Raw genomic sequence first — 25,817 nt, 5'->3', positions numbered from 1 at the left:
CTGATTTTCACTTATTCTCATTATTTATTCTTTTAAAAGGGAAAGGTAGTTTTTGTTCATTGACTAATCTTATAGATTGCAGAACATACCTAAGTCCTCAAATTGGTATCTTGTCTACAATAAAACTGTAAAGAAATTAATATTTTTCATGGGATAATTTCCTGTTAAAATTTAAAAGTTAGTATAACAGATGCATGTTTTAATTTTCTAAATACTGTCTTTTGTTTTTATAAATTATACAATTTATTGGAAATTATTATAAAATTATTCAGAATCCCATAATACATTGTACAAAAGAACATGAATTTCTCTAAAATGGTATTTTGCTTTTTGAAGATTACATGGTAATTATATCCTCTTATCTTAGATTCCTATATAACATTAAAGGCTTAATTTTGAAGGGCAGAGAATAATTTTTGTTGGCCAATAAACATATACAGACAGATAAAATGACTCAAAGAGAATTAACAAAACAAAAACAAAAATAATGAAATGGTGATGGTTGATCTTAAAAATTACAGTGTTAATTTTTCATTCAAGGAAAACAAGTGTACTCTATGATAAATTGTGATGGGTTCTACTCAGAATAGAGTTGGTTTCATGTTAGTTGATCCAAAGATTATGTAGAATTGTGTATGCAATACTGTTACTGTCTCAGCTCTGAGAAAATAATGTATCAATTGCAAATTAAATCTAGTTACGATAACTCATAAACTTGAGGATTAAGACTTAGTTGTAGCAAGATCTATTTTCAATCGGAAAAAGTATTTTGCCCTTTTGTACTTCAGATTGACTACCAACCTACAAATAATGGTTTTGATTTTTGCACGTCACAAACGGAGATTTAAAAAAAATTCTATTGGCAAATCAGACTTAGGTGAATCAGACATCTCCAATACTATCCAAGTTTCCTAATAAGTTCAAAGATACACATCATGAGGCACAAGCAAAACAGAAAGTGGTGCGGAATTTTAATGCCCACAGGATGTACTGTGACTCAGATTAAGTTGTGAGATCTGTAATGATGTCATAGCCACATTATTTATAAGGAAGGAACCATTTTGGTCATGAGCTATCTCAACTTTACATAGCTTATGTAACATTCTCCAGGGAGCCAGAGAGATTCCCACCACGTGCATTTGCAGGTTTCAGATTTGCAATGCTAGCCAAACAGGTATGCCCTGGTCGTATTCATAGATGAGGATTCTCCTGTTACCAAATACTGTGTTTCTTTTAATGAAAGGTCTATAATTAGTGTGTTTAGAAAAAGATTTGACTGCATCAAATTCTTTCTATCCTTGGGACATCACACTTCTACCTTCCTCCACCAGGAAGTGAGTGTAAAACAGAGCTTCTGTTTAATCATTCATTTCCCCAGAGCAAACTGTTATACTCATGTCTAATTCTTCATTTCTGGTTCATTGGCTTAAAAAAACACTTTTAATATGAGATAATGAGGAATATTCCTACCAGCATGCTTCTATGGGGTAGTGCAGAATTTTCTCTCACCATCTTTCTCTTGCTCATCAAGAGGTAAACCTAGCTCCATCTCCAAATAATAAGGATCATTGTAACAAAATCATTGCTATAATTTATAAAAACTATAGTTTCATTACTATTCTTTTATATTCAGCTTGAAAGTTATGAAAGGTAAAATGAAGAAAATAATTTCATCCAGTTACATTTCTATGTAGTTGGCAAATACTCTGAGAGTATGTATATTGGTCAAGGATCCAACTCTGCAGCTTCAGTGCCTAAATTAAGGTCTGGCTTGGCTGCTTAAACTATGTGATGTCGGAAAATTTCCTCAAGCTCTGCTTGCCTTCATTCCTCAAACTATAAAATGAGGAGTATAATTATTCTTTATTTCTAATGGGATTGTAATAATTATTGATAAATAATATATGTTAGGCTGTTAGAAGCTGCTATTATCAGAAACAGCAACACCTAATAGTCATTTCAGCCTTTGGAGCTGTGATTGTGTTACAAGACTTGCATTATTCAGTTTTTCTATTTTAAAGACACTTATTAAGATGTAAGTATACTCAGTTAACTTATTCTCACATTATTTGCATGCTATTGTTTATGTTTCATAAATTTGTTTTTTTTTAATTTTACTACTGTGCTATAGTTCTCATTAACGATGATGGGTTAATGACTAATGTGACTAATTGAAACATAGTACTAATGATGAAAATACTAATAAAACATCAAATTTTATAAAATAATATTGTAAGCATTAATGAAAATAGACTTCAGTAAAACCTGATTGTGAATATTTGTAATGATTTTGCAATGAACATAGATTGTAATTATTTTCCACAAGTAGCTGAATGAGGAACAAAGAACAAATAAGACATATAAAATTAGTATCAAAATACTGTATTTTATCAAACTAGTAATCTGTGTACTCCCAGTGTCTAGTATATTTTGGTCATAAATTGTTAATTAGTTAGTTGCACCTTATCTTCAAAAAAGAAACCAGAACTACAGTGGCATCATTCAACACTGCATTTCCTATAGCAAAAAAAGAAAAAAAAGAAAAAAGACAGACAGACAGGTATGGTGTTTCTGAGAAGTTCACAAAACTAGTAAAACGTGAATGACAAACATGCCCAGACAACAAGACTCATTGGTTTTAGCAAATTCCCTTCATCAAGTCACTCTGCTGTTCTGTGCACAATGCTGGTGGCATCCATAGCAGAAAAGAGCTGGCTGTGGAGCAAACAGGGTGGCAGGTATCTACCTCTCTTTACATATGAATGACTCCACTACCAATGCAAAAAAGTGTGGCCCTGTCTTTGCAAGTTGCCAAAATATGTGTGACAAAGATAATTTGCACGTTTTACTCTTTCATAACTGAAACTCATGGTCTAAGAAGAATCTGTCATTTTCTTAATTTTGGTGGTGTGGATATTTATTAACCCTTTTATTTTTGGAGTCATGATACTAAGAAAGGTATTTGGAATCAGTAATAGACACTAGTCACTCAAAAAGAGTGCCCTATTAATTGATCATAGGTTCATAGGTTTATTTCTGGGTTCTCTGTTCTGTTCCATTGGTCTACGTGTTTGTTCTTATTCCAGTACCAGACTGTTGTGATTACAGTGGCCTTGTAATATAGTTTGATATCAGGTATTGTGATCCCTCCTACTTTGTTCTTCTTTCTCAAAATTGCTGTGCCTAATTGGCGTTGTTTATGGTTCCATGTAATTTATTGAAATGTTTGTTGTATATCTATGAAATATGTCATTGGTATTTTAATAGGGAATGCATTAAATCCATAAATTGCTTTGGGTAGTCCATTTTGGCGATGTTAATTCTTCTAATCCATGAACACAGCATGTGCTTCCATTAATTTGTGTCTTCCTTAATTTCTTTCTTCATTGTTGTGTAGTTTCAGAATGGCTGTTATAAATCAATCAACAGACAATAAGTACTGATGAGGATGTGGAGAAAAGGGAATCTTAGTGCACTATTGATGAGAATGCAGACTGGTACAGCCCCTGTGGAAAACAGTATGGAATTTCCTCAGAAAAGTAAAAAATGGAACTGCCTTCTGACCCAGCAATTCCACTGCTGGGATTATATCCTAAGAATACTGAAACACCAATTCGAAGGAACCTATGCACCCCAATGTTCATAGCAGCACAACTTACAATAGCCAAGTGCTGGAAACAGCCTAAGTGCCCATCAGTAAAAGAGTGGATCAAAAATCTATTGTACATTTATACTGTGGAATACTACGCAGCATAAAGAAAGAAGGAGCTGCTACCCTTCGCTGCACCATGGATAAAACTAGAAAACATTATGCTAATTGAAAAAGCCAGGTGGTGAAAGAAAAATACCATATGATCTCACCTGTAAGTGGAACCTAAACAGCAAAACAAAGAAGCAAGCAAAATACAACCAGGGACATTGACATAATGAACAAACTGATGGTAACCAGAAGGGAGGGAGGAGAGGGATAAAGGCAGAAAATAAGGCCATCAAGGAACATGTATAAAGGACCCATGGACAAAGCCAAAGAGGGTAGGTTCGAGGGTTGGAGGTGAGGATGAGTGGGGCAGGGAGGGAGTGATGTGGGAAAAATGGAGACAACTGTACTTGAACAACAACAGTAACAAAAAAACATTTCCTAAATGAACTTTCCAATTGTCCACCAAACAGAATATCTGGAAGGAAGGCACCAATGGAGCTTTTCAGCGTGGTTTTAATGTTAAAAGAAATAGTAAATCTAGCATATTAGAAAGGACTAAATTTCAGTCAGAGCTAACAAAGTGTATGTTTTTCAGCTTCCAGAGAACTCAAGGTTTTGCTCTTCCATTTGAAGTATGCGTCTTGTGAAAAGTCCTCATGCTAGTATGTAAAATGGATAAAAAAAATATTTCTTCAAGACACTGATATTGTCAGGAAATCTGATTTCTATGGTATTACATCTAAGTGGCATAACTCAGTTATATATTACAGCATCTCAAAATGACAAAATCTATCACTTTAGCATCAATATGTTATGTTTTTAATGTTGACAATTACAATTGAGCATTTAAGGAGACAAATAGCTTGAATGATTATAACTTAATTCTTCTAAAAGTTGATTCTGTCTTTTAATCTCTGTAGGAGAAAATAAACATATCAATTATATATACTAACAATATATATTAATTATAAAATAATTATATTAATATATAGTAATAATTTTTATATAATTATGTATAGTAGTTATCAATTGCTGCTAACAGATCACTACACACCTAGACCCTTAAAACAAAAACCCTTGGTTTCTGTGGGTCAGGATTTCAGGCAAAACTAAGCTGAGTTTCCTGTTTAGGGTCTCAAAAGGCTGCAATTAAATGTCAGTCAGACTGTGTCTGGAGGCTTGACCAGGGAGAGTCTGATTCTGAAGTTATTCAAGTCGTTGGCAGAGTTTATCGTTTTATGGCTGGATGATTGAAGTCCTGGTTTCTTGCTGGCTGGTTATTAGGCAGGGACTGCTTTCAGCTCCTGGAGCTCTTCCTCAGGTCCTTGGTCATCTCCCACAGGGAATTTGACTTTTTTTCAAGGCTAGTCTCTTTTGATTAACTTAAAGTCAACTTGTTAATGCCTTAATTATATCTGTGAAATCCCCTCACCTTCCTGTATAATATAACATAATCATGAGAGTCCTACTCAGTCATCTTCCTGATATTCTATTGGGTTGTAACAAGACGCACATTCTGCCCAGACTTAAGAGGAGGAGGTTGTGCAAAGGTGTGGAGAGAAGGCCATGAGAATGATTTGAGAATTTTACCTGTCAATATATTATTGGATATATTAAAAATGCACCCTTTAATATTTCAAAGTCATGAATTCAGAATAAGCGAGTAGTTATATATTGCTCCATAATTTCTGCATCAGTTTCAGTTGTCATGTCTTTAACTTTCTGACACAGTTATCCATGGTTTATTGCCACTTTTCTGTGACCTAAAGTAGTGAAATGAGATTTTTCTAAATCTAATGCAGAATATATGGTTATTAATAAGGAAGTTAACATAAGTTAGTTCGAGAAACTGCCAAATATGTATCTGAATTTAGGTAGCTTTTTAAACATCAAAAATGTTAGAAACCTTTAGAACAGGAAATAATACAAATGTTTGCAGGCACAATTATGAGAAAAAAAGAGATATGACTTTTTTCCAACTACATTTTCTCTAAAACTAGATAGTGTGTTTATGTTCTTACCTTTTTTTTTAAAAAATGCTATTATTAATACTTTTCTTATTCAGTTTAACAAATCTATATTTTACAGTAGTCCCAATTTCAATTTTACTTTACCTTTAAATTCAATTTTTATAAGTTCAAATACAAGGGTGGGTAAAATAGGTTTACAATAGTAACACATAAATAATACAATAATTAGTATATGATAATACAAGAACAAATCTTGTGTTTCATGTACTCATAACTATAAACCTACACTTACCCACACCATATATAGATAAATATATAATATACATTGTATCAACAGATAGTATTAATGAACTGAAATTGATGGATGACCCTGAAATAGTTCTCACATATCAGTTTTGATAATTGGCAAAAATGTATCAAACTGGTAGAGATAAAATATACTTTACAAAAACAAATGATAGAAAAATTAGCTATTTGGAAAATAAAATAAAAACTAAGGGACATTTCACCTTACTCCATGCAAACAAAAATTTTTAAGGAAAAGAGTTAAATATTTATGAAGCAGTTAAGAAAAATCTAAGAAAAAACATCAGATGATGTATCTGAAAGTCTTCTAAGAATACAAATGATATAAATAAATTCATGGTGACAAAAGAAGATATGACTTGGGGTGGTAAACACACAATTGCCACTTTTACTTTTCTACCTGAAACCTATATAATCTTATTAATCAATGTCACAGCAATAAATTTAATAAGTAAATAATGATAATTAATAAAAATTAAAAAATAGAAAAATAGATTACAAAATTAAGCAATAAAAATATAAAGCTTTTTGAGTTCAAAAATTAGTATATACAGAATTATAATAAAATTGAAAAAAGTAAAATATAAGCTAAATATCTTAAAAGATCTGGATTTCTTGTAATTCAATAAGGAAAATTCTAACAATACCAGTAAACAATGGTAAATAACACATACTTTCATTAAATTTTCACTATATTTTAATAATTTTTATGTAAGTCATATTGTTAGGTTGCATCTAGGAATGAGTGGCTAGAAGGGAGATAAAGGCACAGCCCTCGCCATTATAATCTAACAAAGGACTTAATACAGGACGCTAGAAGCAAAGGAACACATGTCTCACCCACTGACCCAGCAGTCCTGAGCCTGGTCCCATAAGACTGCCAGGCATTCAAAACAACGTAAGCAAAACTATAATAGTGCAGGAGGAGGGAGAGGTTGGGCTTCTATCAGCTTCTGTAACAACCTTACTAAGACTGTAAAATGTTCTGAACATTCCAAGGCCTAGAAGGTGTGGGGAAGAGTTCTTGAAATTCTATGTACTGTTTTCACTATCTGGGAAAAAAAAAACCCATACATACTTACATTTGGGTAGGCACATCCCCCTGGGGGAAGCTGACACTATTTTTACCCACCAATCAATACGTAACTTCTTCACTTCCATCCCACCAACTATATAAGTCCTTAGAACAAAGAGCCCGATGCCTCTTGCCACCCTTGCTCTTTACACCCTTGCCTTTGCCACCCAAGATCTTGACTTTTACGCTCACCTTAGCTAGCTAGCCCTGTTCTCTTCCATGACAACTCAACACTAATAAATTTTGCTTGCACACTAATAGGCTTGCTGATCTGTAATTTTTTACTATGTCGCCAAGAAGAACTGCGTTTCTTCCATAACAATATGCATTACTATTTCTAACATTTATATCTTATTTTGCCCATTTAGTTAATTGCAGCAACTGACATAAGAATACTAAATAAGTGGAGTCAATAGGTGGAAACATTAAATTATAGTTCTTTAGTATTCTTTTTTATTTCTTTTATGTCTTACAGACAATTTAAGTTTTCAAATCTTTCTGGAGTCTTTTAGAGTAACTTAAGAAATTTTCTATCTCCTTTTCCTTTTCATACTTATTAGCACAGTATTATACAAAGAATTCTCTTAATTCATTCTTCTATAACTGATGCCCTTTCTCAGTTGGTAATTTAATATATTTTTAGTTTAAAATTCTAAAAAAGTTTTGTTCTTGTAATAGTGCTATATATTTTTCTAAATCTTTCCCAAGAACTCAATATTGTATTTATCAACTCTATTGGTTTTGTTTTCTAATTACTAACGGGCCTTTTATTCTTCTCATTTTTGTTATTTTCTGATTTCTTGAATTCAAATTTATATTTATTTTCAGTGTTTAAATGCTAAATATAACATGAACCCAGAAGACATCTTATATTTCTCGATTAAGAATTTATACCTTTAGAGAATTTTATGCTCACAGTAAAACTGAGAGGAAGGTGCAGAGATTCCCAGTATATTCCCTGCTCTTATACATGAATAAAATCTCTCATCATCAACATTTTCCATCAAAGTGGCACATTTGTTAAAATTGCTGAACATATATTGACAGATTATAACCACTGTTTACAGTAGAGTTACTGTTGGTGTTGTAAATTCAGTCAGCTGGACAAATGCATAATGACATAGATCCATCACTATAGTCCCATACAGAGTATTTTCACTGCCTTCAAAATCTTCAGTGTTCTATTCATCTCTCTCTCTTTTTGTGGGTTACTGATGTTTTTACTGTCTCTATAGTTTTGCCTTTGCTTCAGTGTCACATAGTTGAGACAATACACTATGTAACCTATTCTAATTAACTTCTTTCATTTAGTAACATGCATTTAAGTTTCCCCCATATCTTTTTATAGCTTGGCAACTCATATATTTTTAGGACTGGATAATAGTCCACTGTTGTATGGTTGGACCACAGTTCATTCATTCATTTCAGAAGAATATCTTGGTTGATTACAAGTTTTGGCTATTATGAGTAAAGCTGCTATAAATATCTGTACAGGTTTTTGTGTGGACATAAGTTGAGAACTTTGGGTAAATAACAAGGAGAGTGATCGCTGAAGACTTAGTAAGAGTATGATTATTCTTGTAGGAACCTCCATACTGTCTTTGAAAGTGGTTGTAACATTTTGCATTCTCACCTGTAATGAACAAGAGTCCCTGTTGCACCACATCCTCAACAGCATCTGGTGTTGTCAGTGTTACAAATTTTGAACATTCTAATAGATGAATAGTGGTGTCTTAATTGTTGTTTGAATTGGCATTTCTCCGATAACATATGATGTGGAGCACCTGTTTTTTCACCTGGTAAATTGCCATCCGTATTTCTTTGGTGAAGTGTATGTTAAGATCTTTGCCTCATTTTTTAATGTTTGTTTTCTTATTGCTGAATTTTAAGAGTTCTTGATATATTTTGGATAATAGTTCCTTTTCAGATATGTCTTTTGTAAATACTTTTTCCTAGTCTGTGGCTTCTCATTCTCCTGACTTTGTCTCTCACAGAAATTTTTAATGATATTTGTTTTATCCACTTTTTTATGGGCCATGGCATTTGGTGTTCTATCTAAAAAGGTATCATCATTTTCAAGGTCATCTAGGTGTTTTGCTATGTTGTCCTGTAGGAGATTTTTTGTTGTTGATTTATTTTTAATTTAATTAATTTATTTATATTTTAAATCATGTTTATTCCATTACAGTTGTCTCTATGTTTCCTCCTTTGCACTCCTCCACCCATCTACACTGTCCCCAGCTCCCATAGTCAATTCTCACTCTATTGTCCATGTCCGTGAGTCATTCATACATGTTTTTGTCTAGTCCCTTCTCCTTCTTTCCACCATTGTCCTCCTTCCCCATCCCTTCTGGGCACCTTCAGTCTGCTCCACATTGCCATGACTGTGGTTTATTTTGTTCATTAGTTTATTTTGTTGGATAGACTCCAATTATAGGTGAGATCATATGGTATTTGTCTTTTACAGACTGACTTGTTTCACTTATCATAATATTCTCCAATTCCATCCATGTTGTTGCAAAGGAAGGAGTTCCTTCGTTCTTTTTTTCTTTTATTTTCCTTTTAAATGCAGACTTTATTTATTTATTTAAATGTCAAAATCCATTATAAAATATTAAACAACTTAAGTCTGTCATAAAGTCTCATCCATTAAAATAACATGACACCAGCACAGAAATAATGAAGTAGATCAATGAAATAAAATGAGAATTCCAGAAACAAACATATATATCTGCCTAACAATGTAATATATGATTAAACTGATATTTCAAACCAGTGGGGAACATAAGGTGCATGGACCACTATTACTTGAAATAAAACAAATGTAGAACCCTAGTTCACACATTATACCAAAAGATACTCACATGAGTTAAAAGTCAATATGTAAAATCTAAGGTGTCTTAGGAGAAAATACAAAAATATTTTCTTACCCTAAAGTATATATTCAAACCCAGAAACTAAAGTAAAATATTGACATTATGACTATATTAAACATTATACAGTAATATACATATTAAAAAAGTAAAAGGATAAGTAATAGAATAGGAATGTATTTGCAACACATCTAAAAAAAGGTTAATAGTTTTGGGGGTTTTTTTAGGGAAAACATTCTGCATACATTTAATCAAAAAATGGATATAGAATACCAAAAAGTCATTTAAAGCTTTTTAAAGATAATAGAAATAGGCAAAAATATACTAAAACAGCTTTAGTTTCAATAAATAATAAAGAGACAATTAAAATAACATATCATTGTCACAAGCAGATTAAGAACTATTAAAAATATTGGTAATATCAGATATTGGCAACTCTGAAAGGGTATTCAAAGACTCTTTTTCTTTACCTTCTTAAAGCAGTTCCTTTAGCATATTTTAGAATTCTGGTTTGGTAGAGGTGTATTCTTTTAGCCTTCTTTTATCTGGGAAACTCCTTATTTCACCTTCCATTTTAATTGAGAGCTTTGCTGGGGAGAGTGGTCTTGGTTGCAGGCCTTTGTTTTTGATTTATTGGAATATTTGTTTTCATTCCCTTCTGGCTTGTAGTGTTTCTGTTGAGAAGTAAGCTGCTAGTCATAACAGAGCTCTCTTATGTGTTACTACCTGCTTCTCCCTTGCTGCCTTTAGGACTCTGTCTTTGTTTTTGATATTTGCCATTTTAATAATGACATGTCTTGGAGTGAGCCTCATTGTGTTCCTCTTGAATGGGACCATTTGTGCTTCCTGGACTTTGACTTTTTCTCTCCTCCAATTTGGTAGGTTTTCCATCACTACTTTTTCAAACAGGTTCTCTATCTCTTGCTCCTCTTCTTCTCCTTCTGATATCCCTATTATATGGATATTATTGTGTCCCTAATATCCTTATTATATGGATATTATTGTGCAGGAGGGTTGTCCTGCATTTCCCACAATGCCTCTTCATTCTTTTTGAGTCTTTTTTCATTTTCTTTCTCTTTCTGGGAGCTTTTTTTCTACTCCAGCTCACTGATTCAATCCTCTTTCATCTAGCCTGCGTTTGATTCCTTCTACTGTGTTCTTCAATTCAGAAATTGTATTCTTCATTTCCTCTTGTCTTTTATTGATAGTTTCCATGTCCTTTTTCATGCTAATATAGTTTGCAGTTAGTGCCTTGTAGTTTCCCTGCAGTCTTTTGTAATTCTCTCTAAGCTCACTGAGCTCATTGAATTTCATTAAAACTGTTCTTTTGTACTCTGACAGTTTACTTGCCTCTATTTCACTTAGTTCTTTTTCTGGGGATTCTTCCTTTCCCTTCAACTAGTGGTGTTTCTTTGTCTTCTCGTTATTTGTAAGAATCTGCTTTTTGCTTCTGCTTCTTAAATTGTTCTGTCTTGATTTCCTGACTTTGTGGTGTGAACTTGTGTGGTAGGAGACTGCTGTTTTTTCTTTCTGGGTCTGCCTCTGATGATGTAAGATGTTTTCCCTATCTGACCTTAGGTAGTCTGTTTGAGACTTCCAGGAATCTACTGTCTGTGGCTGCCTCCTTCCTTTGAAATCTAGTCACTCTGCACTGAGTAGTCAGACTTAGACACCACAAGGCAGGGCAGAGTCCCTCCTTGGGGCAGGATCATTGGGACCTCTCACACTGCTGCCACTCAGGGGACTGGTCTGCCTGATCCGGATGGCTGCTGCGATATGAGGGAGGCATCAGCCCCAGGATCCCACTGGCTCCTCTCTCAGTTATCTCCCCAAAGCCTTCTTCCCCAGTCTCTCCTCAGGAGTCTCTAACCCACTGTGCCCCCACATTAGCTGGAGCCCAGGGTAGGTAGCAAGAAATAAAAATTCATGTGTTGGCCCTTTAGAAGGCTCTTTGTGTCTCCAGCTGCTTGTCTTTGGCAGAGAGCAACCCCACTGCTTTTTGCAGCTGGTTTTTATCTGTGTACTCTTTGGGCTCTGGTGCTATAGTCTGGAGGTCCCCGCTTATGGTTTAGACCCCACTCTTCTCAGAGGGATCCAACTGGCCATTTCAATATCTCTCTGTCACTCCTACCTGTGGACATCCTGCCTGCTTTCTTAAGTCTCTACTGCACTCCTTACCAGTTAGGTTGTGGTAAAGCTGATTCTTCTTTCTGTCCAAGGTTGTAAGGGTCTTCTCTTGCTATTCACTTTTTTTCCAGGTGATTTCTCCACAATTTAGTTGTGATTCCAGATTGGTCCTGGGAGGAAGTAAGTGTGACTTCCATTCCCTCCTCTGCCATCTTGATTTTTTCTGGAGTTTTATAGATTTTGCATTTTATATTTAGACCTTTTATCTATTTAAAGTTAACTTTTGTGAAATGTGTAAAGTTTGTATCTAGATGCATTTTTTAGCATGTTCCAGCACTTTTTTTTTTGAAGTGGCTATTGTATTATTTATACTCTTCTATCAAAAATTAGTTTTATATATTTGGGGAGGTCTATTTCTGGGCTCTCTCTTTTGTTCTGTTGAAATATTAGTCTCTTCTTTCACCAATGCTACACACTGCCTTGATTACTGAATCCTTATCTTGAATCTTGAAGTTGAGTAGTGTCAGTCTTCCATCTTTGTTCTCTTTCAATATTGTGTTGGCAATTCTATCTTTTGCAACTTCATAGAAACTTTAGAATCCATTTGTGGATATTTATAAGATAACTTGCTGTTTCTTTTGTTGAAAGTTCATTAAATCTATACATCAACCTCAGAAGAACTGATATCTTGACAATATTTAATCTTCTTATTCAAAAAACATAGAATATCCCTCATTTATTTAGTTCTACTTTGATTTCTTTGGCCAGAGTTTTGTAGTTTTTCTCATTTAGATCTTGTTTATATTTTGTTAGATTTGCACCTAAGCATTTCATTTTGGAGTTTTCTAATGTAAAAGGTATTGTGCTTTTAATTTCAAATTCTACCTGTTCACCACTTTCATGTAGGAAAGTGACTGAATTTGGTATGTTAACATTGTAGAAAAGTCCTGCAGTAATCATTTATTTGTTATGAGAGTTTTGGGGGCAATTCTTTCAGATATTTTTATATAAACTGTCGTGTAATCTAAGAACAAGGTTGGATTTATTTTTTTTCCTTCCCAACTTATATACATTTTATTCTCTTTTATTTTCTTTTTGTATTAGTAGTACACCCAGTACAATGCTAAAAACAAGGGGTGAGAAGGGACAATTTTGCCTTGTACATTGGAAAAAGAATATTATAGACACTTAATTGATTACTAATGCAGACCAGGGTGCCTTGTGTCCAAATGGTGCTAGAAGCACACTGACAAATTCCTTTTACTAGTCTATGCAGATCACAACTGTTCTATTATGTTATTGCCTTGTGCACATTACAAATTGATTACATTTTAGAATATTCTCATCTTGGTTGAAATTGTGAAGCATCTCTGTTCTTAAGTTGAAACTTGAAAGGTATTTTAACCCATAGCAATGTGTAGGAACATAACCTATATTGTGAGAAGAATATGTAAATTAGCTTCTAAGATAGAAACTCAATTATTTTATATAGACTTTTATTATGGTGTTTGCATCCATCTTCAATATCGCCTATCATGCAATAAAATGTACCACATATTATAAATTGGGCTATAAGTAATAAAACCTCAAAATTCTTATTCATTGTTCAAATAAATTTGGAAACATTATTTTATATCTCCCTCTTGGAAATTCATACTTCACATTAACCTTTAAAAGCACAGGGAAATTCTTCTAGGAATAAACCAAACAAGTTATTTTATTTGTTATTTTCCTAATAGAACTGACCATACCACATTCATATTGCATAGCTACATATTTCATTTTATTCACATAACCATTTTATTCACATAACAAAATTAATACAAATGGAATAATACTTTCCATAAGTTATAACTAATCTTGTTTTGTAAAATTTTCCCACTTCCTGCTTTGTAAAAGTTATCTCCTTGATTTAAATTTCCTTTATTTGTCTTCCTGGTGAGATTTTACATGTTAATTTTTTTTTAGTTTTGAAAATTGTAAGGTTTATCTGTCTTAGGTTGAGTTCCAAAAGAAGTCACCCAAGAGGTAACCATTATGCATATTTCTTTGTTAAATATACATTTGTCTAACCACTGCATTTCATTGTATACCTGAAAAGTTAAAATGATAATATTGATTGTAAAGTGTAATTGAAAAATAAAATTAAAAAAATTACAAATTTCTCTAATAGAGCCATTTCTTGTAGAAACAAAAGTATTTAAATCATGTCAAAAACCATAGAAACAAACAACAATATAAAGGAATAAAATACTGATACATGTTACAACATGCATGAACCTAATAAAATCATGCTGAGAGAAAGAAGCCAGTCAGCAAAGAACACATATTGTATGATTCCATTTATATAAAACATCCAAAATAGACACATTATTGGTTGCCCAGTGCTAAAGGGAGAAATGGGATGCGGTTGTAAATGATGTGTAATTTTCTAAAATTAGATTGTAGTATGGTTGTACAATTCTGTAAATATACTAAAATTCAATGAACTGTACAATTAAAACACATCAGTTTTATGGTATCTAAATTATATCTCAATAAAAGGTATATTAAACCTCCTTACCCCCTCCCCCCTAAAAAAATCATATATGAATAAAGATATTAGAGCCCTAGCAACTGTGGAAATAACTGTTGATCTAAATGAAGAATGCCAAAAAGACTAGGATTTGAATATAATTTTCTCTAACCATAAGCTTTCTCCATGATTCATGCTTGATCATATTCTCAGCTGGAAATGGTGAAACTGAATTATAAGTGAACACCTTGAAGCTATGGAGTAAAGAGATTGAATCTCAAAGATTTTAAGGTGAAACCCAATATTTAATACAAAAGTTAAATACCTGATGTTCACACAAAATACAAAACTACGTTTAAATTATTACTCTTTATTTATTGATGAAAAAGCTTTTAAAACTTTAACTGTCCTCAGTATCAATATTATAGTTTTGTTTTTGTGTTTTTTATTCTTGCATTATTATTTATTATAGCATTGTTTATCATTTTTATATTGTTGTTCAACTACAGTTGTCTCCATATTCCCCCCACAACTCCTCTCCCTCACCCATTCCCACCTCCCACCCTCACACCTACCTCTTTTAGCTTTGTCCATATATACTTTATAAATGTTCCTTGACAGTCCTTCCCCTGCTTTCTCTCTTTATCCTTCTCCCCTACCCCCTCTGGTTACTGTCAGTATATTCTTTATTTCAATGTCTCCGGTTATATTTTTCTTGTTTGATTTGTTGATTAGGTTCCACTTATAAGTGAGATCATGTGGTATTTTTCTTTCACTTTCTGGTTTATTTCACTTAGCATAATGCTCTCCATCTCCATCCATGCTGTCACAAATGGTAGGAGCTCTGTCCTTCCTTCTGCTGCAAGGGATGTAAAAGAAAGAATAAACAAATGAGACCTCATCAAAATAGAAAGCTTCTGCACAGCTAAAGAAAACATCAGTAAAATGAAAAGGGGACCCACCATATGGGAAAATATGTTTGCCAATGATACCTCGGACAAGGATTTGATCTCCAAAATATATAAAGAACTCATATGACTACACTCCAGGAAGACAAACAACCCAATTAAAAAATGGGCAAAAGACCTGAACAGACACTTCTCCAAGAAGACATACAGAGGGCCCAGAGACATATGACAGGATGCTCAGCATCACTAGCCATCAGAGAGTTGCAAATTAAAACCACAATGAGATACCACTTCACACCAATCAGAACAGCCATCATAACCAAATCAACAAACAAGTGCTGGTGAGATTCTGGAGAAAAAGAACCCTAGTGAACTGCTGGTAAGAATGCTGACTGGTGCAGCCATTGTGGAAAACAGTATGGAATTTCCTTAGAAAACTAAAATGGAACTGACTCTTTATACCTTAAGAATCCCAAAACACCAATTCAAAAGAACCTATGCACCCCAAGGTTCATAGCAGCACAATTTGTAATAGACAAGTGCTGGAAGCAACCTAAGTGCCCATCAGTAAATGAGTGGATCAAAAAACTGTGGTACATTTACACAATGGAATAATTTCATTTTCTTATTCATTGCCTATAAAGAGCTCAGAATATAAGGGTAATAGATGTGCTGATACTATGTGATATTACACAAGGATTATATTCTTCTACTTAGTTTATTAACGTTCATATCCTAGTTTACCAGGGAGGTAAGTTAGTATAAAATTAGAGGCCTGATGAGCAGATGATGGAATGGATGAGTGACTAATATAACATGGAATTGTGAAGGTATCTAAAATAATGATTTTGAAATACTTTTATTTTCTCAAACCAGGTGTTCCATGAATATAGAGTACTGGATCTGATTGTACAGAAATTCAACTCCCTAGTGAGAAAATTGCTCACCAAAATGGGGTGAATTTTCTCTTCCTGAAATATGAAGGTTCCAGCACACTAATGTACTGGAAGTGATTATTTACGGAATGTCTTTCTGGTCCTTTGAAGTTAATTTAATTCACATGGTTAAAATGTGTATATCTAGTGACTATTTACCTTGGCTAATACCATATTTTCAAGTTAAATTTATATTTAAAATATTTTTGTTAGTGGATTTATGTAGCTGCTTTATAAAAACCACTGCATATATGCATAGTAAAAACTGAAAAATGTTAATAATTAGGTAAGCTTTTTCTCTTAATACTCTTGAAATGATATTTTACACAAGACTTTAAAATAATTGCTACACTGGCAGAAAGAAAAGAAATAAAAAAGCATAAAAAATGGAAACAGATCTTCCCTAGAATATATCTGGTTTCTTGTTCCTCTATAAACTTTGCTCATTGGGAGTGTTGATTGTGTTAATGGAGAGAGCAATTTTAAGCTGTAATCAAGATTGAGCCTCCATAAGACTCTTCATTTCTTTTTTCCAAATGATGACAATTTTCTGTAATTAATATCAATCCTTTTTTTTTAAACATCAACCAACTGCCCTGATATTACAAATAGAACATTGTGCTCTAGCTTTAGGTAAGGAGTAAATTAAGAACAGATGAGTTTTTAATGACAGTTTTCTCTCACAAAAATGTTCATGATTATAAAACAATATGAATAAATAATTAACAAGGATGTGGAAATACAGAGGAGAAAATGCATCTTAACATTGTTTGATAATTTTTTGGAATTCCAGTAACTTAAATTAATCTTGGCCTATGTATTTGCATGAGCATGACAAAGAATCTAAAAACTGCATTGCAATATATAAAAATCGAGTACATGCCCATTTTCAGATGACTATATATCTATTTTACTATGAAAATAAAATTTCATAAAGCACAATAAAAATCAAGCAAATTTAAATATTTTAAATGAGGTTATTAGTCATAATCATGTACTATTATTTCTAGTTTGTACAAGTACAATAAATTACATAATATATAAAAATTTTTGATATTTTTGTTTTTTCTTGTTATTGAAAACAAAAAATAAAAATTTATCAAAATATCATCAGTGGTTATATTCCATCAAAAGATAAGAAAAAAATGTACATTCACTCATATTGATTTCCTTTCACTCATGAAGTTTGTTATTTCTGTATAACACAAACATTTTTGTGTTATTTAAAATAAATAAATATATTCAAATAAAAGTTCTGTGATCATTTGAATTTTGAGAACTTTGACAACTCCTAGAGACACAAAATGATAGAAATATGAATTTTAAATTAAATACATTTTTTAACTTTTGTGTCAAATCAAATAGTTAATAATTAAGGGTTTAAGTGGATCTTCATAATGGAAAATGTAAGTCTAACCTGTAGTGAATAAGTTAATATTATTGACTAATGAAGTACAACTGGACTAAAACAAAATACTAGAAACAAAAGGATGAAGTGATGCAAGTTATTTTAAAAAATAATTTAATTCTAATTAACAAAAAGAGTATGAATATCCTATCTCTGTGTTTCCTTTCATTAAAATGGGGATATTAACCTTAATCATCCTGCTCTTCAATAGAGTGCACATCACTAAAAAAAGTTATAAAAAAAGTTAGGGAGATAACCTTGCAAATCAAACAACGGGTACCTCCTAGAACTACAGTATGAAATAATGAAATTCATAATAGAGTGATGATCTCCCTGAAAAATTTAACTTCCAATGTGTGTGTATATGTAATAAAGGTGTTTCTTTTAAACAAGAAATAAGATTTATCACTTCTGGGGAGAGTGGAGGGAGCAAGCAAAAAAGTAAAAAGAGAAAGAACTCATGGATGTGGACAGCAATGTGGTTATTCAGGGGCAGAGGGGCAGTAGAGGGGTGGAGAGCAGGCTGGGTGGAAGTGGAAGAAGGTATGGGGGAATAAATGGTAATGAAAAAATACAATTAAAAATAAAGTTAAAAAAGCCTGCCTTTGAAAGCTAACATTTTTCCTTTCTTACAGTTAATAACTTCACTGATTAAAATTTAATTATCTCAATAACAGGTATTATTATATTCATTAAATTAAAATGACCAGTATAGAGACAAAGATGTGACTGGGTTATTTTATCTTAATGGCCAAATAAATGTTACCTTCTCCCATAACAACTCTTCAGAAAATAACACTCATATGAGCATAAGTACATCTTTTATTAAGTCATACAATCCTTTTGGAAGTAACAATGATTTATTAGCAAAAAATCTTTAAAAAAGTTGTTTTATGTTATCATCTTATCATGAGCAAAAGTTGCACAGCTTATATTTTTAAATTTTGCTTTAGCAACATTTTGAAAACCCCGCCAAGCTTTTTGTTTAAAGTATAAATTGATTCTAAGTTTTGGGTTTTTAGAATTCCTGAGGGGCCACAGAAGGAAAAAAAATATGTGAAACTTTTAGGCTTACAAAAAGTTGAAAGTTATGTAGTATTTAAATTTGGAGCAGACTCAGTCAAAGAGTCTCAAGTTACTGCCTGAGCTTAGTAGAATAACAAGATATTGCTACTGCAGAAATAAGTAACTCTGTCATTGGGGAATGCCAGGAGAATTTATTTACATTTGAAAGAATATCAAAGAAATCAAACTCAGAGTTGAAACAAAACCTAAACAACAAAAAAAACTTCATGAAAAACAAATAAATAGGTGAGAGGAAATAACTGAACTATGTGTTTTATTTATTTATTATAATAAATATATACATGAAATAAAATATTTCTATAAAGTGAACAAAATGTTTTATATTTTTCAGTTCAAATAAAGCCTATTTTATGCAGAGAAACACATAGTAGCGTGGAATAAGGTAAATAGTGGAGCTGAATTCCAACACCTTTAAAAAAAATTTAGGTGGTATTCAGTAAACCTTTAAAAGCATTAACTGTATTCACAATTATGTACAAAACTTTGTTGAATAACTGTTAAATCTGCTGATTGAATCAAGTATGAATAAAATGTCTATTTGTTCAGTTATACATTATTCTTTAAAAATAATTTCAAAGCCCTACATGTAAATTTTAAGGTTTTATATTTAGAGTTCTGAAGTGGAACCAAAGATTGTAAAGGTCACATGGCTAGTTTACTGATTTCTCTATTTTTTAAAAACTCAAGCACATTTCCAGTGACTCTGCGCTTTATTACTGAATAAATGCTCTTCCAGTTTTGTGTGCAGAAACACTCATGCATTATAAAAAAAATATTTATGTTTCTATGTTCAAAGTGTTATGGAGGAAGATTTTTGAGTTAAGGGCTGACATTTCAAGGGAAATTGACATTGACAAAGGTATTTGAGTTATCATCCACATGCATGAATTCCCATTGTGTTGTACATTATTCACCCTTCAGTTAACATTTTGACCTTTGTATTCTGCCTTGTAACCATGTTTGAAACAATTATTTGAGAGAATTTCCATGTTTAACTGGTTTCAGTATTATTTTAAGTTTAACCTCTATTGTATTCTTAATTAGTCCTTTTATATGATGGATATTCCATGCATTAGTTTTTATTTTTGTTATCTCAGTTGAGGAAGTACATTAGTTTGCTAGGGTTGCTGTAACAAAGTACCACATACTGGGTACCTTAAATAACAGACAGGAGTTTGAGATCAAGGTTGAGAGGATTCATTCTTTCTGAGATTGGTGAAGGCTCTGTTCCATGTTCTTTGACCTTCTGGTCATTTGCTGGCAATCTGGCCTTCTTTGGCTTCTGTTGCATCATTCCAATCTCTGCCTTCAACTTTCCATGGTGTTGGTCCTGTGTGTGTGTGTGTGTGTCTGTGCCCAAATTTCCCCTTTTATAAGGATACCAGTCATATCAGATTAGGGATTCACACTATTCATCTCAAGTAACTATACCTTTAATTATCCCATTTCTAAAAAAGGTCACATTCTGAGGTGCTGGGGGTTAAGAATTCAACATATGAATTTGGCAGTGGGGGGGGTTTGACACAATTTATATTCACATAATGGTAACTATACCTGAATTTAAAGATATTATTGGTGGAATAATGTAGATAATATGTTTCTTAGCCTTATCCCACTTGAGAATGCTTTTTACTTCATTTCATATATAAAACAACAATTTTGCTGGTTATAAAATTGTTCAGTTATCTTTTGAACAAAAAATTTGAAAATTCTGAAGCCAGACTGTTTGTACTTTTTGTGGATATTTTTTTTCTTGCCCATTTATTGGAGACTTTTTTTCTTTATCATAGGTATCACTTTTAAATAACCTGCTACATAGTAAACAAATCTAATATGCAAAATCTGATGGTAATAGGATAACGGTTTTACTCTTGAGACAGCCTTAGTTCAGAAGAGCTTGAAATCTATAAAAGCTTCTTATTTATTTCTCTTTTATGTCAGAATTCCTCTGTTATTAATGTTTCCTCCAGGCTGTCATCAGACACCCAGACACAATCACCTTGTTGCTAGTCACCCTCAATATCTGGCTGCTACCATTTCAGTTCCATTCTAGCTACAGAAAGAAGAAATAGAAAAATGTGGTTAGTTATGGTGAAAGCACTGCCTAAAAATCGTACATATAACTTCTACATCTATGCAATGGAAAAGAAGTGACCACACTTGGCTTCAGCTAATCTTGAGAAATATAGTCTTTCACTGGGGAACCATGTGTTTATCTAAAATTTCTATTAATATAGAAAAAGAAGAATAGGTATTAGGGGATGAAATGTAGACTATGCTACAGTTTATATTTTTTATTATTTTAAATATTCACTTGTAACCTTTTTCTCATGCATTGAATGTGCTTGTCTGCCCCCTAAGGAGTCATTCTCAATATTCCATTCAGTTACCATATCCTACTCAAAGTCCAGGATCTTTGGAAAATGTGCAGTACATTTTGTCTGGTCTGAATTTGGTCATCAAGACCAGGCAACCTCTAAACCAACAGTCAAATATTTTGTCTCCCTCTCACCAACTCCAAAGTCCAACATGCAAATTCAGTATGTAATAGTAGAATAAGAACAAATCAACAAAAAAAAATTGAGAACTATAGCAAAAGGGATCCAAGGGCCTTTGCTTCACCAAGACACATGGGGAGGCTGCCCTGGGAAAAGCGCCGGTCAGTCATGTCAGCAATGGCTGTGGTTTCCATGTTAAGGCAGTAGACATGCATTCTTTGTCTTGATGTCTATCCCCTGTCAGATCATCAGGAATTCAATGAACATGATGTCCTCATACACCTAATCAGGTTCCATTTACCTCATGATGACTTGGCCACCTCCATCATGGTGATATCCTTCATGGTAATGTGGCCATCAGTCACAGTCAGTTATTTATTTGGGACAGACATTTCAACTCTCTTTCTAGTACAGCTGTTCCTCATGTATTGAATGTACTTGCCTCTTCTCCTCCTGAAGTGTGGTGTGGGAGGTTCAGAAGAATGACATGATGATCAGAAATTCCTTGAAGCTGATTGTGGGGCAGGCCACTGGGATCTTTGCACAGGTTCCTGTTGTCCCAGAAAGTAAACTTATAAAAGCTTCAGGAAAACTACAACACTTATTGTTTGTACAACTAAAGGCTAGCTTTAGTGGACATTAACTTGAGAAACTTGAAGATAGTTTGGACTGTATGAGCCTCTCAGACTGAAAAGAAAGAATTAGTAAAATTTCACAAGTTACTACCTATACTTTGAAGAACTACATTTGTTTCTCTTTGGCTATAGACATAAAAATGGTTCCTTTATTTAACGCTTTCTCTTTGGATTTATTTATTTATTATTTACATTGTTATTTAATTACAGTTGTCTCATTTTTCCCCATTGCTCTCCTCTGTCCAGCCAACAGCCCTGCTTTCACAGTCAATCTAGACACTGTTGTCCATGTCCATATGTCATTCATGCACATTCTTTGACTAGTCCCTTCAATTCTTTCCACCATTACTCTACACCCCACTTTCCTCAACCCTTTGTCTGTCTGTTCTAAGTTTCCATGCGTCTGGTTCTATTTTGTTCATTAGATTCCTCTTATAAGTGAGATCATATGCTATTTGTCTTTCACCGACTGGCTTATTTCACTTACTATAGTATTCTTCAATTCCATCCATGGTGTCACACAAAGATAGGAATTCCTTGTTTCTACTGTGTAATATTCCACTGTGTAAATGTACTACAGTATTTTGATCTACTCACCTACAATGGGCACTTAGGCTGTTTGCAAATCTTGGCTATTGTAAATAGCACTGCTATGAATATAAGGGTGCATAAATTCTTTTGAATTGACGTTTTGGGATTCTTTGGGTGTATACCCAGCAGTGAAATCACTGCTTGAACAGGCAGTTCCATTTTTAATTTTTTGAGGAAATTCCATTCTGTTTTCCTCAGTGGCTACATCAGTCTGCATTTCGACCAACAGTTCCCTTTTCTCCACATCCTCACTAGCATGTTTTTATTGATTTATTAATGATAGCCATTCTGATATATCTGAGGTGACATCTCATTGTGGTTTTAATTTGCATCTTTCTGATGTCTAGTGATGCTGAACATCTTTTCATATGTCTATGGTCCATTTCTATGTCATACTTGGACAAGTGTCTATTCAGGTCCTTTATTGTAATGTGCTGGATCAAGATGGCCAATATTTTGTTGAAAATTTTAGCATCTATGTTCATCAGAGATATTGGCCTACACTTTTTTTTCTCTGTTGTGTCTTTACCTTATTTTGGAATTAGGATGATACTGTCCTCATGAAAAGAGTTTGGTAATCTTCCCTCTTCTTGAATTTTTTGGAATAGTTTGATAAGGATGGGTGTTGGTCCTTCTTTGAATGTTTGGTAAAATTCACTTGTGAATCCATCTTGCCCAGGGCTTTTGTTTGCTGAGAGTCTTATTACTGCTTTAATTTTGCTAGTTATTGCCCTATTCAGGTTTTCTGCTTTTTCATGACTCAATTTGGGAAGATTGTATTTTCTAAAAATGTATCCATTTTGCCCAGGTTATTCAATTTCTTGGCATATAATTGTTTACAGTAATTTCTTACAATATTTTGTATTTTTGTGGTATTAGTTGTTACTTCTCCTCTTTTATATCTGATTTTATTTACTTTGGTCCTCTCACTGTTTTTCTTAATGAGTCTGGTGAAGGCTAGTCAATTTTGTTTATAGTTTCAAATAACCAACTTCTGGATTCATTGATTTGTATTGTTTTTTTCAGTCTCTATGTCATTTAATTCTGCTCTGATTTTGATTATTCCCTTCCTTCTACTTGTACTGGACTTTGCAGTTGTTGTTGTTCCTTCAGTTCTTTTGGGTGTAGCATTAGGTTTTTTATTTGAGTTTTTTCTATCTTCCTTAGGTAAGCCTGTTCACTATGAATATCCCTCTCAGGACTCCTTTGACTATGTCCCATAGGTTTTGGGGTATTGTGTTCATTTTCATTTTTTTCCAGGTAGTTTTGATTTCTCCCTTGATCTCATTGTTAACCCATTCATTATTTAATAACATAGTATTCAGTCTCCATATATTTTAATGTTTTTGAAATTTTTCCCTGAGGCTCGTTTCTTGTTTCAAGCTATTGTATCCAAGATGAAGCTTAATATGATTTCTAATTTTTAAAAAAATTTGTTGAGGTTTGTTGTGTCCTACCATATTGTCTGTCTTTAAAGATGATCCATGTGAGTTTGAAAATAATGTATATTTTGCTTCTCTGGGGTGAATATCAATTAAGTCCATTTGACTTAGGGTGTCATTCAATGCCACAATATCCTTGTTGATTTTTTGTTTGAATGATCTATCCATTGTTGTCAGTGCAGTGTTAAAATCCTCTACAATGAATATACTGCAGTTGATCACCTTCTTACAGTGCTTCAAGATTTGCCTTAGTATTTAGGTGCCCCTATATTGGGTGCAAATATGTTTATAAGAGTTATATTCTTTTGTTGGACAACTCCCTTAAGTATAATGTAGTGACTTTCTTTGTCTCTTGTTATGGTTTTGTTTTGAAGTTTATTTTGAGTGATATTAAGTATTACTACCCCAGCTTTTTTTTAATGTGCATTTGTTTGGAATATTTTTTTCCATGCCATCACTTTCAGCCTGTGTGAATCTTTTATTCTTAGGTGGGTTTATTGTAAACAGCATATATGTGGTTGTGTTTTCTTATCCATTTAGCTACCTTATATCTTTTAATTGGAGCATTTAAGGTTATTATTGATGGGTATTTATTCATTCCCATTTTTTCCTCTTTGTGCCTGTAATACTCTCTCTCTCTCTCTCTCTCTCTCTCTCTCTCTCTCTCTCTCTCATCTTCTTAAAGCATTTGTTTTAGCATCTCTTGCAATCTGGTTTGGTGGAGATATAATCTTTTAGCCTGTTTTTGCTTGAGAAGCTCCTCATTTCACTTTCCATTTTAAATAAGAGCTTTTCTTGGAAGATTATTCTTGGTTGCAGGACTTTGTATGCCATTCCCTTATGGCTTGTAAGTTTCTGTTGAGGAGTTAGCTGATAGCTTATCAGAGCTCCCTTGAATATTACTAGCTATTTCTTACTTGTTGCATTTAAGACACTCTGTTTGTTTTGAAATTTTGCCATTTTAATTATGCTGTATTTTGGAGTGGGTCTCTTTGGATTCATCTTCATTAGGACCCTCTGTGTTTCCCGAACATGCGTGACTTTTTCCTCGTGAAATTAGGGAAATTTTCTGTCATTATATTTTCAAATAGATTTTTTTATCCCTTGCTCTTATCTCCTTCTGGTATCCCTATTATGCATCCTTATGATGCAAATATTGTTACATTTCATGTTGTTCCCAAGATCCCTTAAACTATCCTCATCTTTTTTAATCTTTGTTTTTTTTTTTAATTTGGTCCTCTGGCTGAGTGTTTTATTCTACTTTGTCTTCTTTTCTTTAAGATTTTATTTATTTATTTTAGAAAGCAGGGAAGGGAAGGAGTAAGAGAGGGAAAGAAATATCAATGTGTGGTTGCCTCTCAGATGCCCCCTATTGGGGACCTGGCCCACAACCCAGGCATGCACCGTGACTGGAAATTGAACCAGCAACCCTTTTGTTTGCAAGCTGGCATTCAATCCACTGAACTACACCAGCTAGTGTTCTACTTGTCTTCTAACTCACTGATTAAATCCTCTGATTCATCTAGCCTGCATTTATTTCCTTCTAGTGTACTTTTAATATCAAATATCATATTCTTCATTTCCTCTGTGTTCTTATTCATAGTTTCTATGTCCTCTTTTAGGCTGATGTGATTCCCACTAGTTCCTTGTAGTTCACACTGAATTTCTTTAACATCCTTACAATCATTACTTTGAACTCTGTCTGATAAATTGCTTGCTTAAATTTCATTTAGCACTTTTTCTTAGAA

The sequence above is a fragment of the Pteronotus mesoamericanus genome, unplaced genomic scaffold, assembly GCF_021234165.1.
Source record: "Pteronotus mesoamericanus isolate MK-2021 breed Mesoamerican mustached bat unplaced genomic scaffold, CSHL_Meso_final scaffold_54, whole genome shotgun sequence".
Lineage (NCBI taxonomy): Eukaryota > Metazoa > Chordata > Mammalia > Chiroptera > Mormoopidae > Pteronotus > Pteronotus mesoamericanus.
The sequence above is the reverse complement of the archived record's forward strand: the minus strand, read 5'-3'. Positions refer to the sequence as shown.